We start from the raw sequence: 16,172 nt of genomic DNA, 5'->3' as shown, positions 1-16,172 counted from the left end.
ACGTCCAGCACGAACGCTGGTCCAACTGAGGCGTCAGGTGGAAATGGCATGGCAAGCCGTTCCACAGGACTACATCCAGCATCTCTACGATCGTCTCCATGGGAGAATAGCAGCCTGCATTGCTGCGAAAGGTGGATATACACTGTACTAGTGCCGACATTGTGCATGCTCTGTTGCCTGTGTCTATGTGCCTGTGGTTCTGTCAGTGTGATCATGTGATGTATCTGACCCCAGGAATGTGTCAATAAAGTTTCCCCTTCCTGGGACAATGAATTCACGGTGTTCTTATTTCAATTTCCAGGAGTGTACATCAAAGACGCTGCCAGAAAATGTAGAATCGATGGAATCTTGGCTCTCATAGAAGAAAATTTCCAATGACCGGAAGGACGTAACAGCCAAATGTAGTTTATGATTGCAATGTGTTTATGGAAAAATTTGTATGGCAGATGAACAAAGTGACACTGATATTCCAATAAACGCAAATTCTCTCAGCGTTTTCCGGCTCTGGTAGATACGACAGCCGACTAGACTTAAATACACTGAGTGCTGGACTCGAATCCTTGTTTATATTGAAACCACTGTCCCACTTGTAAATTGTGCTGTTCCAGGAACTTGGCATCTGCACCACGGTGTTGGTCTCATCTTATTTCATTCCGTGATTATATTCGAGGCAGCACTCGGCGACAGTTGATTTGATTGGAAGCTTTAGTCAAGTGTGTCGCTGTTGTTCGTCGCATCTCTTCGACTTTCCTGATAGTCTGCCTCATGTAAGACTTCTCACATTCGCGTGGAATGAGATATACAGTCGGCTTCCAGAGACCTAGATCGTCTTTAACATTACAAAGAAGATTTTTTATCTTCGTTGAAGGGAAGATAAAAAGTTGGAGTTTACCGATCTTTCCGCAGATTAGGCCAGCTTAAGGTAAATGAGGGACGCTTGCTTTCTCTTATTCTGTCCCAGTCACATTATTACTCCAGACATTCTCGATTTTCATTGCAACACCTATTCAATTTGACGACCTGTGTACACATTCCTTCGGGACACTGTTCGTAGGTGGTGTAATTCACTAGACATCATATCCACCACGGCTTGGATATGTTGAGAGAATTTGCGTTTCACGGACCATCAGGGTAAGCTGTGACCAACAAAAGAGCATCTAAGGGAGTAGTAGGCGTCGGGAGTCGAACTCAGCTGCAAACAGCGTCGTGAGACCACAGTCTAGTTGGAGTCCAAGCGGCAAAACTCGCAGCACCTGAAGAAGACGGTTCGCTCACTCATCGAAATATTGTACATAAAATGTAAACAAAAACTCGGCAGAACACCCGCAGGCACACTATTAACCAAATACAGCGAAAAAAATCTCAAAGATAACAATTTAGTAATTTATTTTTTCAGTTTTAAAACTTTATGCCAACTTAGGGAGATTAATGTAGGGTGAAAACTAAGCGTCTTGACAATGGCAAGGCATTCTACTTCTAGTTGGCTACTCGCACGGAAGGGGATGCGGCTGACGGCTGCAGGAGACGTTCCAGCCAGCTAAAGACTGTCATGCATATTATGACCGTACGTGTTGCCAAAAACAAATCCGACATATTTGTCAGCCGAAAGAAGTTGAGTGAGGTAAGACAGAGAAGGAAAAATCTTCCACTAACAAACCAACGACGGAAATACTGAATTTTCCAAACCGTAGCCAAACGACGGAGCAAACAGAAATCTCAGTTTCCTCGTTCCATAGCCACTGTCCGTAGATCTGTATTCAGAATTGTAGTTTTAAGGGAAATATTGGCAATGTTGACGCACACTTCAGTTTTACGTAATATAAATTATAACGTTGCCCAAGTTGTCAAACTACGTTGTTATTAAGGCTGGTTTACACAGGAGCGGATGGAAGCGGAAATTCGCCAGTGTTCGCTGCCTTTCGCTTCTGTCTGTGGACAAGAGTTTACACCAGAGGGAACTGAAGAGAAAACGAGATAGCGAGCATAACCCATGAACGTTGACTTGTTGTTTTTCTTTAAGAGTTAATAATCGGGACACAGAATACAACACTATACAGTTAGAGCCACATCCAAAACTTTGATATACAGACAGGATTATTGTGAAAGAGTAAGGCAGTCCAAAGTAGACTGCCTTAACATATTTGACATAATAATGGTCTAACAACTTTTAGCATTGTGCTTGATAATGACATAAAAGAAGAAATCTAGATGGTGCAGAAGATAAAGGTAGTAACACGCAGTCAAACGGCGGTTTACTCTTTTAGAAAGTATTACATGACTATCTCAACACCATCTAAAGCTTTTTAGGATTATTTTGCGTGACAAGTGAACTGTTTTTAACAAAGTATGAAAAACTTGGAACTGACCCGTTTCGCTGGCGTCTCATTACAACTGAAAAGGAAATTTTAAAGCAGAACACTAGTTACCGATGTACACGTAACCTGAAGAAATGTTAGCATTTACACTCTGACTATTAGAAACTGGGGTCATTTACGTTTATGATCATCTCGCATTTCAGTAACTGCCATAACGCTGATAGTTTCTGATGTCTGCAGTGACATATAGATATCATTTCAAAGCTTATATTACAGTTATGTTGAAGGAAGACAGTGTCAATAAAATGTGAATAATGAAATGTGAAATAAACATACGACCAGCCATATAGAATACGTGATAAAATCTGTTATACAATTTGTTATAGGGCATATACTGTGGCATGTAGAGTTGCGTGTCGAGACGTGACTCTAATGTGAATGCTGACAATAGTCCTGCCTTAAAGAGTACACACACCACGTCTCAGTACTAAAATAAATCGTTAAATATTAGTCCAAGATGTCTAATTGAGTGAATGTAATGGGAACTGCGCACATACTACTCATCCGACTATAACAGATGTACACAGGTTACATGCCACTATTACTCGTACATCATACACACTCTGTCAATACTACACTCGTCAACAGCGTTGCAATGCGTTGGAAGTGGTGAAGGATCAACGCACTTAAGTAACGGTACTTGTCGTTATAGTAATTAGGATTTGATTCAATCATGTTGATACTGCACGCTGTCTGAAACCTAAACAACCTGACGTCGGTTACTATTGACAACAGTTCAACTCTCCGTAAAACTGCGTAGGTTACAATTCGTAACTTGCGCCGATTGTGGCATTATTATTAATTATTTAAATGATTAAACCCTCTTACTGACATAAAAAAATTTGTAACCTGAAATAACTTTGCTATCGGTGGTTATTTACGTTATTCACGCCAATGACCGGTATAGTTTGCTACGCGAAGATCTTTCACTCACTACTATAAAACCAAACCACCTAGAAACGGGTAATAAATATTTGCCGTGACCAACATTTCATTTACTTGCGGGAAATCACAATTTCGTACACCCTTGTTCACTTTAATTTAATAAACCGTTTCTTATTACGATAATACCGAACGCAGCAACCAAAATTATAATTTCATTACAAACCTGAGATATAGCGATAGCTATCTCTGTGATACTATTAATTATCTTACGATCTGTAAACGTTATTTATTATTGTCTCTTTCCCTCATTTCTTTCTGTTTAAATCCTTGAAATAACCGTTGGTTGAATAAAGAAGTTAACATCCTTGCCTTTTATTTAATAAAATCTAATTAAATCCTTTACCTTTAATTGCTGATTTATAAATCGTAATAAAATCTCAATAAGACATTGATTCTTTGAGTCTAGCTCTTTGACGTGGTATAACTGACTTATCTTTGCAAGACTGGCTTGTGACTACTTTGCATCAATGTAGCTCTTTATTATTTACGCCTATTACGTACCTTTCGGTGGTGACTCATCCTTTCCACAGTAAAGTTAGACTCCGAACTCAGAATTCAGTTTGATTTTTCTTTATTATGATCAAATTATTATTTCACATACATCTTTCATGTGAATGAGTGACATGCAAAAAATCTAAGCCCAACACATCATGATAGGAAAGACAAAACAAAAGCATAAACAAAAATCGTACGTGCCGCCACAACCTTGTACTAACTTTAATGCAGCAACCAAAGCTCATCCACTTTAAGTGTTTGCAATCTCTTTCCCTCTACCAGTCCCTAAACCATATTTGCCACTGGTCACCCTTCCAAGTAATGGAATTAAATATCGTCAAATAACATTGATTGATTCCGCTAGGGTACGAAATCTTTGTAAAACACCAATTGAGACTTAAACTTAATGGTACATAAAATCACAGTTCTTACGCCAGTAACCCTGTAGTGCGTACTCAAAGTGTACACCAACGTAAACCGCTCAACACTCAACTACCTTAGAGTGGGCGTCCAGAATCACACAATTACCGCAACCGCTCAATTACATTAGAGCGAGCGTGAGTACAACGTCCACCAACTTAACAGTACAACGACGTCTAGAGCCTTGTGCGCACCAGGAATACCACGAATCGCACTGTAAGTCCAGTCCAATGACTAACACCTTCAAACATCAACTTCTCCAAATATGGAGCACCGAAATTAGAGCGTAACTTTACAACAGCACACTAGCCCGTTACTTCCTACACAAAGTGATCACTAATAATCTTTACCCACGATATTGCAACGTCAGTTAACCAATTCCTTCATATATCGTAGCAAAAATCTCTCCAGTTCTACGACCCAAAATAAACTCAACTCAATTAGTTTAACGCACCCTACTTTTTCTCACGGAACAGTATAAATTGAAGCAGATACACTGCTAAACACGTCTAACAACACGGTTACACCAATTTCTAATCGGGAACACCAGCCAGATACGAACAGAATAATTCAATAAAACCTCTATGCGATATTATCACACACTTTACTAGTCACGATCCCACATAGATGCGCTATCTATTGTCTTTCCCGGTGACTGTTAGACATTAGAATTAATTGGAGCTTGCACCTACCAGCTTTAGCGTAGGCTTTCCTAGCAAAAACCATAGGGGAACCAATTTAGAAATAACTTCACAATTCCGTTGCTGCTAGTAATTAAATGTAAGTTCTTCGGCGGCCTTCGTCTCGTTGAATAGCGACCAGCTCGATGTGATGATATCTCTGGCTCGGACAGCTGACGTTCTCTGAAGCTGACACGAGAAGACTCCCCGCCGCAACTTGTTCGTTCTGTCAATCGCGCTCGGAAACTCGCTTTTGTGTAATAGTTGCGCACAAAGAGACTTCAGTTGCAGAACATACGTACATTTATAACTGTTTATCACATCTTTAATACTTGCCAACCGCTAAGTTAATATGTTAAAGCTAACCGAAGTCCGTGACGGTGCCCCTAAAACTTTTGTCCCATCACAGGCAGATAGCGTGATCCGTGCTAAGTCATTTCCATTTATCATCAAAAATATACAACATAACTGTAGCATATATGCCGTGTAAATACAGAAATAAAGATCTTCTGCTTATTCATTCTATCGTCTGAAGAACGAGGTGCCAAAGGAAGGTTGGCATTCGCAACGAAGCCAGAGAGAGTGCAGACGCTGAACGTCACTCCGATGATCGAGAAATGGGGCGTAGTCACGCCTCTTAGAGCTTTGATACGCCACCGCAATCGATGGTCTACTTATGGCCGAACGGAGGAACGCTCGCCGCAGTTCGCAGTCAGGACATCGGTGTAGTGAATGTCTTATGCAGAATGTTAATATGAACATTATGTCATTCTCCATGTGAAGAGTCATGTAACTTTGTCCGTGTCAAGTGACACTTTCATATTCATAGACTGTTGCAAATACTGGGAGCATTCCTGTGCAAACGGACTGTACAAAATTTAGTAAATCTGTATATCTATATTGTAGTAATGAAGTGAACTTTCATTTTACATCTTACAGTTCCGCTCCGTCTCCTCGTGGAGTAAACCAAAGCAACCCCCCCCCCCCCCCCCATTGTCTCGGCGAGTGTATTTTGGTTCGGGGCAACGCATCACCAACAGATGAAAACTTCTAGTCCATTTGTCATCTCTCTCAAGTCACCAGTTTCACCTTGATTCCTTTCCAATTTTCTACGAATCACAATTTTCGTCGTTTCGCATTTATGCTGTGGATCTCTTGGATCCCAGAAGCATCTATGACATCTACATTCTTCTATCAGCAACATTACATTCTCTTCGGACCACTCCATCGCTCACACAACTTATCTCAATAACAAATGTAGAGAAGATAGCAAAAAATGGTTCAAATGGCTTTGAGCACTATGGGACTCAACAGCTGAGGTCATCAGTCCTCTAGAACTACTTAAACCTAACTAACCGAAGGACATCACACACATCCATGCCCGAGGCAGGGTTCGAACCTGCGACCGTAGCAGTCGCGTGGTTCCAGACTCAAGCGCCTAGAATCGCTCGGCCACCGCGGCCGGCAGACAAGATATCACACAGAAACTTTCTGTACTTTTGGCGCCGGAACGGAGAGGATGCTAACTTCCTTTGATGGTTCGCTAAAAGACCGACAACCTGTGGAAAACGAGCGAACACTAGTGAATGCGAACTCAGTACTACCGGATGCAGTTCGTTCGCATTCACCTATTGTTTACACCAGACAAAATCCTCGATCGTTGTTGCTCGTTCGCATGTATTAGTGCTGGTGAAAACCACGTTTTAGACATCTTAAAACAACTGTGTGACGCACGTACATGTCAAGTATTATGACGACCACTTTTCAACTGGTGTAGTTCTCTGGATTTAAGTTTGTTTGAAGATATGCTACAGCAGTGTACTAAGCACCGATGGAAATAACTTATTATCTGTTAGTTATTGCCCACTCGTATCGTGTAGGGTGACTATGCTGCGTTCTCGGAATGCTATACAAATTTTTACACTGCTGGCCATTAAAAATGCTGCACCGCGAAGGTTACGTGAAAATGACGCGAAATTTAACCGACAGGAAGAAGATGCTGTGATATGCAAATGATTAGCTTTTCAGAGCATTCACACAAGGTTGGCGCCGGTGGCGACACCTACAACGTGCTGAAATGAGGAAACTTTCCAACCGATTTCTCCTACAGAAACATCAGTTGACCGGCGTTGTTCGCCCCAGTAGCTGAGTGGTCAGCGTGACGGATTGCCGTCCTCCGGGCCCGGGTTCGATTCCCGACTGGGTCGGAGATTTTCTCCGCTCAGGGATTGGGTGTTGTGTTGTGTTCATCATCATTTCATCCCCATCCGGCGTGCAGGTCGCCCAATGTGGCGCCGAATGTAATAAGACCTGCGCCAAGGCGGCCGGACCTGCCCCGCGAGGGGCCTCCCGGCCAATGACGCCAAACGCTCATCATCATCATCGTCACCGGCGTTGCCTGGTGAAACGTTGTTGTGATGCCTCGTGTAAGGAGGAGAAATGCGTACCATCACGTTTCCGACTTTGATAAAGGTCGGATTGTAGCCTATCGCGATTGCGGTTTATCGTATCGCGACATTGCTGCTCGCGTTGGTCGAGATCCAATGACTGCTAGCAGAATATGGAATCGGTGGGTTCAGGAGGGTAATAAAGAACGCCGTGCTGGATCCCAACGGTTTCTTATCACTAGCAGTCCAGATGACAGGCTTATCCGCATGGCTGTAAGGGATCGTGCAGCCACGTCTCAATCCCTGAGCCAACAGATGGGGACGTTTGCAAGAAAACATCCATCTGCACGAACAGTTCGACGACATTTGCAACAGCATGAACTATCAGCTCGGAGATCATGGCAGCGGTTACCCTTGACGCTGCATCACAGACAAGAGCGCCTGGGATGGTGTATTCAACGACCAACCTGGGTGCACGAATGGCACAACGTCATTTTTCGGATGAATCCAGGTTCTGTTTACAGAATCATGATGGTGGCATACGTGTTTGGCGACATCGCGGTGAACGCACATTGGAAGCGTGTATTAGTCACCGGCGTGATGGTATGGGGTGCCATTGGTTACACGTCTCGGTCACCTCTTGTTCGCATTGACGGCACTTTGAACAGTGGACGTTACATTTCAGATGTGCTACGACCCGTGGCTCTACCCTTCATTCGAACCCTGCAAAATCCTACATTTCAGCAGGATAATTCACGACCGCATGTTGAGGTCCTGTACGTGCCTTTCTGGATACAGAAAATGTTCGACTGCTGCCCTGGCCAGCACAATCTACAGATCTCTCACCAATTGAAAAACGTCTGGTCAATGGTGGCCGAGCAACTGGCTCGTCACAATACGCCAGTCATTACTCTTGATGAACTGTGGTATCGTGTTGAAGCATGGGCAGCTGTACCTGTACACGGCATCCAAGCTCTGTTTGACTAAATGCCGAGACGTATAAAGGCCGTTATTAAGGCCAGAAGTGGTTGTTCCGGGTACTGATTTCTCAGGACCTATGCACCCAAATTGCATGAAAATGTAATCACATGTCAGTTCTAGTACAATATATTTGTCCAATAAATTACCGTTTATCATCTGCGTTTCTTCTTGGTGTAGCAATTTTAATGGCCAGTAGTGTATAAAGCAGATTAACAATACTTAACTTGGAGATTTACAAGGAGTAGTCGCTAGCGATGGGCGACATGCAAAGAGTTATATTCTTGGCTATGAAAAGTTCCTGCAAGTTGTAAGTAGGCTGTTTATGTTTTCTTATTGGCAACATTACGTAGCGCTCTGTATGAAAATCACTAGCCGTGCTGTGTGTAGTCTATGGCTAGTTTGCATTGTTGTCTGCCATTGTAGTGTTGGGCAGCTGGATGTGAACAGGGCGTAGCGTTGCGCAATTGGAGGTGAGCCGCCAGCAGTGGTGGATGTGAGGAGAGAGATGGCGGAGTAATACTGGATATCATGAACTGCTATATACATTATGACTTTTGAACACTATTGAGATAAATACATTGTTTGTTCTCTATTAAAATCTTTCATTTGCTAACTATGCCTATTAGTAGTTAGTGCCTTCCGTAGTTTGAATCTTTTATTTAGCTGGCAGTAGTGGCGCTCACTGTATTGCAGTAGTTCGAGTAACGAAGATTTTTGGTGAGGTAAGTGATTTGTGAAACGTATAGGTTAATGTTAGTCAGGGCCATTCTTTTGTAGGGATTTTTGAAAGTCAGATTGCGTTGCGCTAAAAATATTGTGTGTCAGTTTAAGCACAGTCATGTACAATTGTTCAAAGGGGACGTTTCATATGTCGACCCTTAGCCGAGGATACCTCACTGGAATCTTCTGATTTTTTCGTGTAGTTTGTGTAATTTCGTGTAGCTTTTATTTATTGCTAGCGCGTAATTGTAGAGAGAATCTCCTTTGTAGTTGCAGTCTTGCATTGTTGTACAGTAAAACAGGTGTGGCACGCATGTAAATTTGCACCAAGTATTTCGCAGCTGCGCTTGCAATTAACTAGATATTATTTTCAGTGCTATGTTAATGTGTTCTCTTATTTTTGCTCTTCAAATTTTGCTTTTCTGTGTTATCGTGTGAAATATTGTGACAATAATGGCGTGTGAAAAACGTAACACTAGGCTCCAAAGTAAACTGAGAAATAATAGTGACGACCAACGTAGCTTATCAGCACCACTGTGTAGTGAATTAACAGACATTCCAAGTAGTAATTTGGTAATTGTGCATAGGGAAATGGAGCGGGCGGCAAGTAATGGTGTAGACAGTGAAACAGGTAGTGAACAGGGAAGCATTATCGATCGATCGGTCGGCAACAGCTCGCCTCAGGAATCCGAAATGACAGAACACAATATTGCAAATACTGTAGACTTAGGTTTTGGGTCGTCACCGTTTTCTCAAATGAGTCAAGACACATTTTCTGCTTGTAAAAATGTAAATGTGCTGTACAAGGCCGCTTGAATAAACATCGGTCAGTGCTCCCAAGCTCTTCCACCATTTCTCTTGTCCATCCTAATGTCTCCGAATAGACTGCATCGTTACAACTGCATTTTATTCATGTCCACACTTTGTCTCCACTGTCTCTTCCCTACAAACATAACTTGCCATTATCGCAGGTTTTAACGTACCACAAATCTCCAGGATTTTAATTATAATGAGAACAGCAATAACAATAAAGCATAACAAATTTCGAAGACAATGTTCTGGCGTAACGACAAGCGCAGGAACGAAGAACGCAAGACCAGACAAGGCGGTGAAACGACGTCGGCGAATGGTGCGCAGAATATGACCGCTCCACGACAGGAGCGCCCTCAAGCCGAAGTGAATATAAGAGCCGCTCCTGCCAGCCTCAGCCGCTTACATCGGCTCAGTATACGGACATTAGTGGACAGTATAGGCACAGTTGTAGACCGCCACTCGCGGATCAGTTATTAGAGAGATGTATCAAACTTCGAAACGTCCCCTTTGAACAATTGTACATGACTGTGCTTAAACTGACTCACAATATTTTTAGCGCAACGCAATCTGACTTTCAAAAATCCCTAAAAAAGAATGGCCGTGACTGACTTTAACCTATACGTTTCACAAATCACTTACCTCACCAAAAATCTTCGTTACTCGAACTACTGCAATACAGCGAGCGCCACTAATGCCAGCTAAATAAAAGATTCAAACTACGGAAGGCACTAACTACTAATAGGCATAGTTAGCAAATGAAAGATTTTAATAGAGAACAAACAATGTATTTACCTCAATAGTGTTCAAAAGTCATAATGTATATAGCAGTTCATGATATCCAGTATTACAAATTTCAAAACTCCGCCATCTCTCTCCTCACATCCACCACTGCTGGCGGCTCACCTCCAACTGCGCAACGCTACACGCTGTTCACATCCAGCTGCCCAACACTACAATAGCAGACAACAATGCAAACTAGCCATAGACTGCACACAGCACAGCTACGTAATGTTGCCAATAAGAAAACATAAACAGCCTACTTACATAGCCCCCATGCTCCCCACAAAAAATTTTACAAATTGTTTTGGGCAGTGGCCAATAATGATTTGAAAAAATTTCTCATAATTACAATAACAAAGAAATCAAATGCACACACTTATCGATACAATGTTGGTCAAAAGCTAAAATTTTCTCACAGTCCATAAAGACGGTCCTGATCATCAATCACAGTAAAACTGCCGTTTCTTTTCTCAAAGTCTGAGCAGTAAAAGACAATGCACACGGAAGTAGTGGATTTCCATGCAGTCTTGAAGAAGTAGTGTTGTCCTTCCAACGGAAAGACAGTGCTGACTCTTGACATGCTGACAGACAATGGGCCACAACAGAGCAAACCCACAGCAGAGTCATTCGACGTTTTGAAGAATATTGGTAGGTAGGTCATCACAGAGCAGACCCACTGTAGTCCTGGTAGAGATTACGGTATTGGTGGGCCACCAGAGGTGCAGACCCACTGCAGTCCTTGTAGAAATAATGGTATTGGTGGGTCATCAAAGATGCAGACCCACTGTAGTCCTGGTAGAGATTGTGGTATTGGTGGGCCACCAGAGGTGCAGACCCACTACAGTCCTTGTAGAGATAGTGGTATTGGTGGGCCATCAAACGTGCAGATCCACTGTACTCCTTGTAGAAATAATGGTATAGGTGGGCCATCAAAGATGCAGACCCACTGTAGTCCTTTATAGCAAGCCCATAAACCACCACTTGTGCACTCACAAAGTTTTTGGAATTGTCCTTAGAACCAGCAATTCTGTTAACCAGTCCCTTGCTGAATTATTAACACACGTGCAAGCACTAACAGTCCCAACTTCTCACATATTGTCCATATACTATGACCAACAGAAAAGTGTGCAGTGAAATGTATCTTACAAGTTAATAATATGATGAACTGGTGTCAATTACAATTTTATAACATAAGAATACAATTACAAAGGTACAAAATACATCATTAAAGAACATAACAATACAGATAAAATTTGTACCACAGGCTTTACAACAGAATAGAAATAAACATATACATCAATGTTACGGGACATATGACATAAGTAAATACATAAAAGATCAGAATAACTTTTGAAACATCAACTTCACACATGAGCAACAAAACAGAACACATAAATAATGTCTAAACATCTTTACAAAGTAAATAACATATTATTAATGCCAATTATATTTGAGGATAACAGTATTCCTCATCATAGTGAATGTAGCTAAGTATTAGAAGAAGAAAAAATTCTATGAAACTACACAGAGACAGGAAGAAAACAAATACACAAGGGTACACAAACACATAGTGGGGTAACACAAAAGGAAAGGACAGGGTTTGTTTTCAGTGTAACATTTGGTACTGCAGTCCAACCCAAAACTTCATTCCATAGATCGTTCCTCTTATTTCGACATTTGCTCCAGCCCAAAAAAAAAAAACCTGTCCAAGCATGCTTTCTGTATTCTGTTCACATCCTTCTCCAAAAATAGTTTTTCTCCACTGTACACTACCCCTTTTTTTTTTGGCCAAACCATTTTCTTGTAGCTTCTCAATGCATTTCTTCCAATCCATCATAGTTAGTTTCTTATATAGTCTACCCCCTCTTAAGCTAACTTAAATCTACTGAGCTCAGATGCTAAACTAAGGGACGAGGCAATGCAGCAGCACAAAACAATTAACACAAACAGCAGTGACAAAAAATACAAATTGGCTAAGCTAGCTACAGTAAATCTAAGCAAATGCAACATTACAACTAATATGAGCCAATGTGCAGCAACAAGAAAAATAAATCAGTAGTAAAACTGGCTTAACACTGTAATGTAAAGTGAAATTTAGTAGCACTATGCCTGGCACACAGCAGCAGTAAATGCAATAACTTATACCTAAACATGACAAAGCTCAAGCAGAAAAAAATTAGTACACTAAAGACAACAATGCAGATAAGGGAAATGTCTATTCACATCTTAATGTCTATGTAATTAAAGTGGTGCAGCACAAAAACTAATTCTACAAAAAATTACCAAGTACTTGAAAAGAAAATTATATATCCAGTTACTGTTATTAGTCCCTTCTTATTGTTCTTTCTGTTCCAAGAGCTCCTTTTTCGAAGAATGTGGATCAGAAAATAATTATTTAATAGATCTGTTTGTAAGTAGTCTGTTTATGTTTTCTTTATGTAAGTAGGCTGTTTATGTTTTCTTATTGGCAACGTTACATAGCGCTCTATATGAAAATCACTGGCTGTGCTGTGTGCAGTCTGTGGCTAGTTTGCGTTGTTGTCTGCCATTGTAGTGTTGGGCAGTGGCAGCTGGATGTGAACAGCGCGTAGCGTTGCGCAGTTGGAGGTGAGCCGCCAGCAGTGGTAGATGTGGGGAGAGAGATGGCGGAGTTTTGAAATTTGTCATGAACTGCTATATATATTATGACTATTAAGGTAAATACATTGTTTGTTCTCTATTAAAATCTTTCATTTGTTAACTATGCCTATCAGTAGTTAGTGCCTTCTGTAGTTTGAATCTTTTATTTAGCTGGCAGTAGTGGCGCTCGCTGTATTGCAGTAGTTCGAGTAACGAAGATTTTTGGTGAGGTAAGTGATTTGTGAAAGGTATAGGTTAATGTTAGTCATGGCCATTCTTTTGTAGGGATTTTTTAAAGTCAGATTGCGTTGCGCTAAAAGTATTGTGAGTCAGTTTAAGCACAGTCATGTACAATTGTTCAAAGGGGACGTTTCGAAGTTTGATACATCTCTCTAATAACTGATCCGCGAGTGGCGGTCTACAACTGTGCCTATACTGTCCACTAATGTCCGTATACTGAGCCGATGTAAGCGGCTGAGGCTGGCAGGAGCGGCTCTTATATTCACTTCGGCTTGAGGGCGCTCCTGTCGTGGAGCGGTCATATTCTGCGCACCATTCGCCGACGTCGTTTCACCGCCTTGTCTGGTCTTGCGTTCTTCGTTCCTGCGCTTGTCGTTACGCCAGAACATTGTCTTCGAAATTTGTTATGCTTTATTGTTATTGCTGTTCTCATTATAATTAAAATCCTGGAGATTTGTGGTACGTTAAAACCTGCGATAATGGCAAGTTATGTTTGTAGGGAAGAGACAGTGGAGACAAAGTGTGGACATGAATAAAATGCAGTTGTAACGATGCAGTCTATTCGGAGACATTAGGATGGGCAAGAGAAATGGTGGAAGAGCTTGGGAGCACTGACCGATGTTTATTCAAGCGGCCTTGTGCAGCACTCTTGGCGGCCCCAGGGTCGCACTGTGTGTGTACAAACGCAGCCAACAGGCTATTTTCCTATTTTTCCGTATTTATATACGGTCCAGATTGTTGTTATTCGAAGTAATTAGAAGATTCAAATCTTCTTGTGAAATATCCAGCACAATTAATCATTTTAAATTACTAAAAATCCTGTAAAATATTAAAGTCCTGTCACTGCGCCTCTGAGTGATGCCTACGTGGAGTCCAGAGCTGGCCTGCGATGCCTACGGAGTCTAAGTCACGGAGACGCCGGACGAACACTGCAGCTTGTAGACCCGGCGGTAACTGAAGACTCTACACGATTCGGCCCACTGAAGAAAACTGTTGACCGCAGCTCAGTACTCCGGTATTTAAAGAGACATCGACCAATCTCTATGCACACATGTGCTAATGGGGTGACAGCTGTAGCCCCTGGCGCACCTCGGTATAGTTTATAATGCCAACCCATACAGCCGCTGCGCTACGAGCGTTTCGAACGCGGCTTATCGATTGTGGTGCGGCAGTCTCTGGAGTCGCGAGTACCGTTATCACAAGCTTTTCCTACCTCGCTCTGCCCTGAGCATGGATTGCTAGGTCTGATTAAATTTTCAAAGTGCGAGTTTCTTGGTAGTACGCTGTAAGTAGGCTGTTTATGTTTTCTTATTGGCAACGTTACGTAGCGCTCTGTATGAAAATCACTGGCTGTGCTGTGTCCAGTCTGTGGCTAGTTTGCATTGTTGTCTGCCATTGTAGTGTTGGGCAGCTGGATGTGAACAGCGCGTAGCGTTGCGCAGTTTGGAGGTGAGCCGCCAGCAGTGGTGGATGTGGGGAGAGAGATGGCGGAGTTTTGAAATTTGTAAGACTGGATGTCATGAACTGCTATATACATTATGACTTTTGAACAATATTAAGGTAAATATTGTTTGTTCTTTATCAAAACCTTTCATGCCTATCGGTAGTTAGTGCCTTCAGTAGTTTGAATCTTTTATTTAGCTGGCAGTAGTAGCGCTCGCTGTATTGCAGTAGTTTGAGTAACCAAGATTTTTGTGAGGTAAGTGATTTGTGAAACGTATAGGTTAATGTTAGTCAGGGCCATTCTTTTGTAGTGATCTTTGAAACTCAGATTGCGTTGCGCTAAAAATATTGTGTGTCAGTTTAAGCACAGTCTTGTACAATTTTTCTAAGGGGAATTGCTACACTAAGAAGAAATGCAGATGATAAACGGGTATTCATAAGACAAATATATTATACTAGAACTGACATGTGATAACATTTTCATGCAATTTGGGTGCATAGATCCTGAGAAATCGGTACCCAGAGCAACCATCTCTGGCCGTAATAACGGTGGCTGTTTATATACTTTCCGGGATATGAGGTCGTGGTCCAAGAACTTTTCTGCTCCTTACGTTTCGTCCAGGACTGCGCTGGACTTCCTCAGAGGCGCTGCTCCGCTGAGTCTTGCCGACTCTTGCCGAGTCTTACCGGCAAGACTCAGCGGAGCAGCGCCTCTGAGGAAGTCCAGCGCAGTCCTGGACGAAACGTGAGGAGCAGAAAAGTTCTTGGACCACGACCTCATATCCCGGAAAGTATATAAACAGCCATGTCAACCGGTCGTGAAAGCCTTCATTCTACAATCGTAATAACGGTCTTGATACGTCTGGGCATTGAGTGAAACAGAGCTTGGATGGCGTGTACAGGTACAGCTGCCCATGCAACTTCAACACGATACCACAGTTCATCAGGAGAGCGACTGGCGTATTGTGACGAGCCATTTGCTCGGCCACCATTGACCAGACGTTTTCAATTGGTGAGAGATCTGGAGAATGTGCTGGCCAGGGCAGTAGTCGAACATTTTCTGTTTCCAGAAAGGCGCGCACAGGACCTGCAAAATGCGGTCGTGCTTATTATCCTGCTGAAATGTAGGGTTTCGCAGGGATCGAATGAATGGTAGAGCCACGGGTCGTAACACATCTGAAATGTAACGTCCACTGTTCAAAGTGCCGTCAATACGAACAAGAGGTGACCGAGACGTGTAACCAATGGCACCCCATACCATCACGCCGGGTGTT

This window comes from Schistocerca cancellata, chromosome 8 (genome assembly GCF_023864275.1).
Source record: "Schistocerca cancellata isolate TAMUIC-IGC-003103 chromosome 8, iqSchCanc2.1, whole genome shotgun sequence".
NCBI lineage: Eukaryota > Metazoa > Arthropoda > Insecta > Orthoptera > Acrididae > Schistocerca > Schistocerca cancellata.
The sequence above is the reverse complement of the archived record's forward strand: the minus strand, read 5'-3'. Positions refer to the sequence as shown.